The following is a 7,291-nucleotide window of genomic DNA, read 5'->3' as shown; positions in this document are numbered from 1 at the left end:
GGGGGGGGGGGGGGGGGGGGGGGGGGGGGGGGGGGGGGGGGGGTGCAGTTAGGGGTGACCAGGCAGGCAGGAAGGCAAGCAGGTGAGCAATTAGGAGTCAGCGGTCCAGGATTGTGAGAGGGTTGTCTGGCTGCTTGTCAGGGATCAGGCCTAAACCGGCAGTCAGACATCCCCCAAGGGGTCCTGGATTTGAGAGGGTGCAGGCTGGGCTGAGGGGACCCCCCCTCCACTGTGAACGAATTTTGTGCACCGGGCCTCTAGTGGGATAATAATAGTACCTATTTCCTCAGGTCATTGTGTTGAGTTAAAACGTTATTATATAATAATATGTGTGAAGCACAATAATACCCAGCACATGGAGAAAGCACCAGAGAAGTGATGGCTATGGCCCTAAGATCAAACTGCAGGGAACAGCAGAGTGGGTGCAACAGTCCAGGCCCTGGCCTCCCTGTCTAGAATGTTTTCCATTCAGCCACACCAACTCTCAAGGCAGTTAGGAGGGGACCAGCCTTGGGACCAGATAGACCCTTCAATGATAACACCAGCTCCCACAATAAAGATTCCACTGTGGAGAATTCCATGCAAGAGAAATTTTCCATCACCCAGAAATATACTAGGGAGAGCTGTATTTCCTCCCAGAACAAGGAGCATTTGGCAGGTGGAATCAGTAAAAGGCTCTAGGACAGTGGTTCTCAACCTTGGCTGCACATTAGAATCACCTGGGAATCTTTTTAAAATCCTGATTTCTGGGCCTCATCCTCTGGAAATTCTGTTTCTTTGTTACTAATGTTGTGGCCTCACCCCATAACAAAGAAACAGAATGTGATGTGACAAGTCTGCCTACCCTGACAAAGAAACCTTGTGGAGAAACCACTTGGGGCAGGAGAGGCCCTGAAACTCCATGGGCTAAGAGGCCCAGGATCCCTAGTTGCCAGCCCAGGTTCAATGTGAGTGTGGGCCACATCAGCTGTGAATACCAGGGGTGCTTTATCTGGGGCCACCTTTGGATACAAGTGGTCACAAATCTAACCAATTCCCTAAGGCCTAGATCCTATCTGACCCCAACAGACCCCTGTGTCTGGCTACCAAGTTTCTAAAAGGCAAAGTATACTGCCATGGGAGGTAAACTGTTTCATGAAAGTTGCATTTGAAATCTTACCTTCACCCCTCTGGCTGAAATTCCATGCTATCTATATATATAAAAGCCTAAGCAACCGTATGACCAAACGACCAGTCTACTGGTTGCTATGATGCACACTGACCACCAGGGGGAAGACGCTCAATGCAGGAGCTGCCCCCTGGTGGTCAGTGCGCTCCCACAGCCAACCTTCCATGGTGGGCCAACCTTCCATGGCCAACCAGCCAACCTCCCGCAGTCCCTCCCCCTGGCCAGATGCCCAGCCCCCCCTCCAATAGGCCTGATCGCTGGTCAGGCCAAGCGACCCCACCCACCTGTGCACAAATTTGTGCACCAGGCCTCTAGTTTTATATTAATTCAAATCGAGCATGTACTAACTAGAAGGATTCACAAGAGTCATCTAGTTTAACCTTCTCTATTTAGAGGATCTCAAGAGGGGAAGGGAGTTTCCTAGGTCCCACAACAAACCAGAGATCAGGGTTAGAACCTGGGTGTGTGGATTCTCAGCCTCCATTCTGTTCATTTTTCCTTGGCCCTCCACCTGTCCTGGTCCCTTGGGGTTTCTAAGTCTCATCTTTTTCATTCCTCTGTGCCTGTGAGACTAAAAAAAATCAGGAGTCTCCAGGAACTGAGCCCCACAATGCCTTCACCTCCAGAAGAGAACTGACAGGGTGGGGAGCTTCCCCCACACAGCCCACCCACAGCCTGGAGCTTCTGAGGGTATGCACCAGGAGCTGATTTCCACACTGTGTCCTAGTGTGAACCTCCCCTGACCCACCCTAGGATCTTGGGCAAATCACACTCTGTCCCCATCCTGCTTCCTTACTATAATTGAGGACAGTGTCCGACCCATGAGAAAAACAAAGTAGATACCCTCTGAAGACTACAAAGAGTTGATTTCCTGGACAGAGTTTTTTCCAAGGGAAACCTCAGCTCCTGCTTCATGATGAACTGTCTCTCTCTCTCTCTCTCTCCAAAGGGCCAAGCCTCCTATCATTCCAATCTCTTTGCCCATCTCCTTCCCTTTCTCCAGGGAATTAGGAAGCCAAGGGCTAGGGCCTCCAACCCCAGGAATTCCCAGGAATTACTATCCTTGCCCAAATGTCACCTTCTCAGAGAATCTTCCCAATGTTCCTATCTAAACTAGCATCTTTTTCCTGCTTTGTCCTCTTCTCCGGCTCTTTTATTTTAAATTACATTTTTCACTACCTAAAATTATATTAGGCAGGTTAATTCATTCTGTTCATTAGATTCCACATATGAGTGAAATCATATGGTACTTTAGAGACACTCATAGATAGAGAGCAGGCTGACAGCTGTCAGGGAGTGGTTGGGGGGCTGGGTAAGGGGTGTAGAGGCAGGGAGAGAGAGAGAAAGAAAAAAAAAAACCTCCTGGACACAAACAACAGTGTGTTGCTTGCCAGAGGGAGGGGGCTGGGGTAGGTGGAGGAAGGTATAGGGGGGAAAATTGGTGATGGAAGGAGAATTGACTTGGGGCGGTGAACACACAATACAGTGTACAGATGACTGTGGAATTGTGCACATGAAACATATAATTTTGTTAACCAGTGCCTTCCCAATAAATTCAATAAAAAGGTAAAAGTCAAAATAAAATAAATTATATTAGGCATTTATTTGTTTATTTATTTATCCTATTTCCTACAGTAAATGATAAACAAGGATCTCTCTGTTATTCACCACCATGAAGAGTTTGAACCAAAGATTGAATTAATAGAATCAAAACTAATCACAGTGCAAAACTTCACTATTGCTCTAGAGGGGATCATGTGTGAGATACCAGTTTGTAAAATAAAGACAATGACGTGCAAGAAGCCTAACCTGAGCAGCCCACTCCACACTGCCCCTCTCCCCTCTGGGTCCTGGTTGTACTTAGTGCCTGAACCTCTCATTGAACACTGATTTACAAATTGCTGATCCACTCCTTAGATTGTTGATGTTTTGGAAGGAGTATGTCTGTAGGTGTGAGTCTGGTCCCTCTTCCAAGTGTATTGAGGGGCATATGCATCTTTGTGTCCCTCCTAGAGGGCCTAACAAATGCCATTTGCATCGTTGTCCCTCAATTAATTAATGAATTAGTGAATGAGTGAGTGAGTCAGTGAAATGATAGATGGCATGATTGGACTATTATGGATGGATGGATGGATGGATGGATGGATGGATGGTGGATGGAGAGAGAGAAAAAAGTGGGCATATTGATTGATGGGTGGATGATGTGTAGATAGTGGTGAATGAATAGATAAATGATAGATGGATGGGTGGATGGTGAATGCATGATGAGGTGATGGATGGATAGATGGATGAGTGGATGGATGGATGGATGGATGGATGGATGGATGGATGGATGGGTTGACAGATTTGATTTACTGTGTTTCAAAATCTCCAAAGTCATGGAGCAGAGGGAGCAGATTTGCTCTGTGGCCCTACAGGACAAAGTTAGGATCCCTAGGTCAAAACTACAGGAAAGCTGTTTTCAGGTCATTACAAAATAGAAGCTTCCGGTCCCACAGATGTGCACATAGAAAGTAAGCACCCTCATTAGGGAACTGGAGCAGGCAAGAATTTAGATTTTGGTTGGGGTTTGGGCTAAGAAACTATAGGATTCTAGCAGAATCAGAAGTGAACGCCCCCATCATCCGTGTTTGGTGAAGGCTCAGCCCTCACTCTCTACCCTGAATCCTGGGTTTCTTTATGTTGATACCTCTCCTCAGACTAAGGACAGATTCAATGACAATTAAGCTAAAAATGTGACAACTTATTAGGTACATTTCTAAAAACAACCTGGGAGGTTGGGGTTGCTTCTCACTCTGCATCTGTCTGCTTCTTCCACTTTGTCTTGGCTGCCTTATAGACAAGAATACTAAAATCCCAGGATCTCAAAAAAAGAAACAGAGATCAACTGTATAGCCTTGAATAAGTTATTACCCTCTCTGATCTTCAATGGCATCATATGGAAAATGGAGATGACAATGCCTTCTTATAGGAGAATTAAATGAAAGAATTACATAGTGCCTAGTGCAGTGCTGAGCACATTGAAAGCCCTCGATAAATGATAGTATTGGAATGGGTATTGGTTTTAGCATTGATGTCATTATTAAAATCCACATGTATATTTGTGTGCATATTACCATGGTATTATATATACTTTTAGTATTATATTATTACCATAGACTCATAAATCTAGGACCACAGATTCACAGATTGAAATAACAGATTATTAGAAACTGACCATCTCAGAAATTTAGAACTTTAGAATTACCAAGCCTTGGAGCCATTGATGATTCATTTCTCCAACTCCCAGAAAAGGCAGGACCTCTGAGGTCATGAGTGCAGCCACCCCAAGCTGCCTCTCCCAGGGCAGATGCCTCCCTCCAATGTCCTTCATCCCACATCTTCAGGCCAAAACACCCTCTGAGCCACCTTGGGGTGCCTGGCTGGACCCCTGGGCCTCGTGCTCCTGTTCTCAGACAACTCAGAATCCCAGGAATTTGCAGCCACAGTGAGTGGGGGCTTGGGATTGGGCCCGGGGGATGATGAAATATGGAAGCTCCCAGAGTCGGGCCTGGTGGGGAAGGCCACATTTTCTGTGTCATGTTCTATTGCACGCCAATCAATTACAGTGTGCCCTATATAAACACATCATGAGGGCTTTGACAGGGGGCCGGGGTGAAGTTGGGTGTCAGGGTAAAACAGGGGATAATAAAATCACTGGAGATTTATTTCTCTAAATTGGAAACTTCATGCTTACACCTGACTAAATCATCAGGCTGAAATTGGAGCCGACTCCCACGGAAAACACATGTAACCTTATCCCATCTTTGTTTAACGGCGACCCATCAAGCCGCCTGATGGATTCTGCAGATGCGGCCAGCGTCCTCCTTTGGCTCCTTGGGTTCTGGGGTTCTCAATCAGATCTGTCTTCACTGTGCCCACCCTGCTCTCTGGTTGCTCTTCCAGGGCTGGCCAAAGCAGCCTCTCCTACAGGCGGGTGTCCATGTGGATCTCCTGGCCTCTAGATAGCTTCCTTTGCACCAATGCCCAAAAGTACCCATTTCTATGCCCAAGATCCCGCTACCTAAGATCCTCCTTTTCCATGAAGCCATTCTCCCTGAGGAGAGGAGAATGTTGAATAACAGGTGAGACAGCTGTGACATCAAGGAAAGAGCTCAAGCCATGGCCGGTGTTCTCAGTGGTTAGAGCCTCGGCCTCTGCACTTAAGAGTCGCAGGTTTGATTCCTGGTCAAGGGCATGTACCTGGGTTGGGGGTTCGCTCCCCACCCCCCCGGCCAGGGTGCATGCAGGAGGCAACCAGTCAACGTGTCTCTCTCATATTAATGTATTTCTCTCTCCCTTCCCTCTTTCCACTCTCTCTGAAAAGCAATGGAAAAGAATATCCTCAGGTGAGGATTAACTAATAATCTATAATAATAAAAGCATAATATGCTAATTAGACCAGAAGTCCTTCCGTATGTCCTTCCAGTGGGGGCCGAGCCCCTTGCACGAATTTGGTGCATCAGGTCTCTAGTAATAATAATAATAAAAGTTCAAAGCTAGACTTTGTCTGCCCTGGGTTCAAATCATGGTTCTGTGATAAAATCCCTGTATCTATCTGGGTAAATTGATTATGCTACTTCCTTTGATCCTGTTTCTTCTCTAATAGAACTTTTATGAGTATTTGATGAGCTAATGGTTTAAAAGTGCTTTCCAACTTAGAAGTTGATGGTGTATAGTCATATAGAATTTTCCTTGTGACTCATGAAGCCCTATGTGTAGTACTGGGAGGCAGCATGAGTCACCCACCCCTGTGTTAGAAGTTTCCCCTTTACCAGGAGTGACCAGTGAGGGGTTCCAAAGAAGAATCAGAAAAGAATCTAATCTTAAACCCCTTCTGTGTGCTGGGCATTGGGTTGGTACAGCTCATACAATATTTCATGTGATCCCCACATCCTAATAAGAATTACACCCACTCCAAAGATGATGAATCAGGGATCAGAGAGGTTATCTAACTTTCTCAAATCACACAGCTGGAATAGTAACCAGTATGTCAATCTAGATTCGTCTGACTCCAAAGTTCATTAAAATATATGACAAGTGCTCTGGGAGCCCTGAGGGAGAAAAGGTGGGCAGTATGTTTCAGGGCTCAATATGGGCCCTCCTCCTCTCCCAGCCCCTCCCTTCAAGTCCATAAATTCTTACACAGAGACACACTCACTCCAGTGCACACTGCAGGTGGTCAGTGGCTGGGAGGCTGCGGGCTAAGGCTCCCTGCTCAGAACAGGACTCCAGGCTCACACCTCCTCATGGCCCTTTGGGTGGAGCGAGGAGGGGAGAGCAGGAGGAGCCCCTGTGTGTCATTTTCGGCAGCAGTCAGCAGAGCCTTGCAAAGTGCAAGATGGCTTTTTTAGCCCAGCATAAGGATCTAGTTAAAAACCAATAAATCAGCAGTGAAATGTGCATAGCAGCCTTCTCCGTAAAATCAACATGGCTTGCTCCTCTGCAGGGAGCCCTCTTCCCACCAGGCTGAAGCCTGGAGCTCAGGCAGAGCCCTCCTCTGTCCCTCGGGGATCTTTGGGGACAGAGGTCTGTCCACATCCCCTGAGAAGGTGGAGCCAACCAACCTGGGCCCTGCCTAGGAGGTGCCTACACTTGAGAAATCCTCTTTCTAGAAGCAGAGATCCAGAAACCTGTGAGCAGGGCCCAGACAGCCCTCACCTCCTCCACACCACTCGGCCCTGACTCAGAAAATCAAATTATGAGATGGATGAGCTGGGGCGTGGATGAGCCTGGAGAGTCCCAGGGCGGCTCCCCAGCACCAAATACAGAAAACCGACTGCAGACAGGGGCTCGGGACCCCCTTTCCAAGTCCTGTCCGGGGAAGACACCCGACTGACCTCTGACAGCACGGGTGACCCAGGGCCTCCCTGCACCCAGGCCGCCCGCCCCCGCGGGGGTGGGGATTTAGGGGGGCCCAGATCACCCTGAGGACGGTATTTAATATCTGTAAAACTGCCACTCAGGCAGCCAAGGTAAACAGCGTCCCTGGCAGTTCAAAGGTGAGCGGGTTTTAAATGTTTCCCCTTCGCCTGAAAGGAATCCGTGCTGGGCCTGTGGCAGCGGCGGCCCCCGGGGAGGCCG

The sequence above is a fragment of the Myotis brandtii genome, unplaced genomic scaffold, assembly GCF_000412655.1.
Source record: "Myotis brandtii unplaced genomic scaffold, ASM41265v1 scaffold862, whole genome shotgun sequence".
In the NCBI taxonomy this organism is placed as follows: Eukaryota; Metazoa; Chordata; class Mammalia; order Chiroptera; family Vespertilionidae; genus Myotis; species Myotis brandtii.
This window is presented reverse-complemented; position numbering follows the sequence as displayed.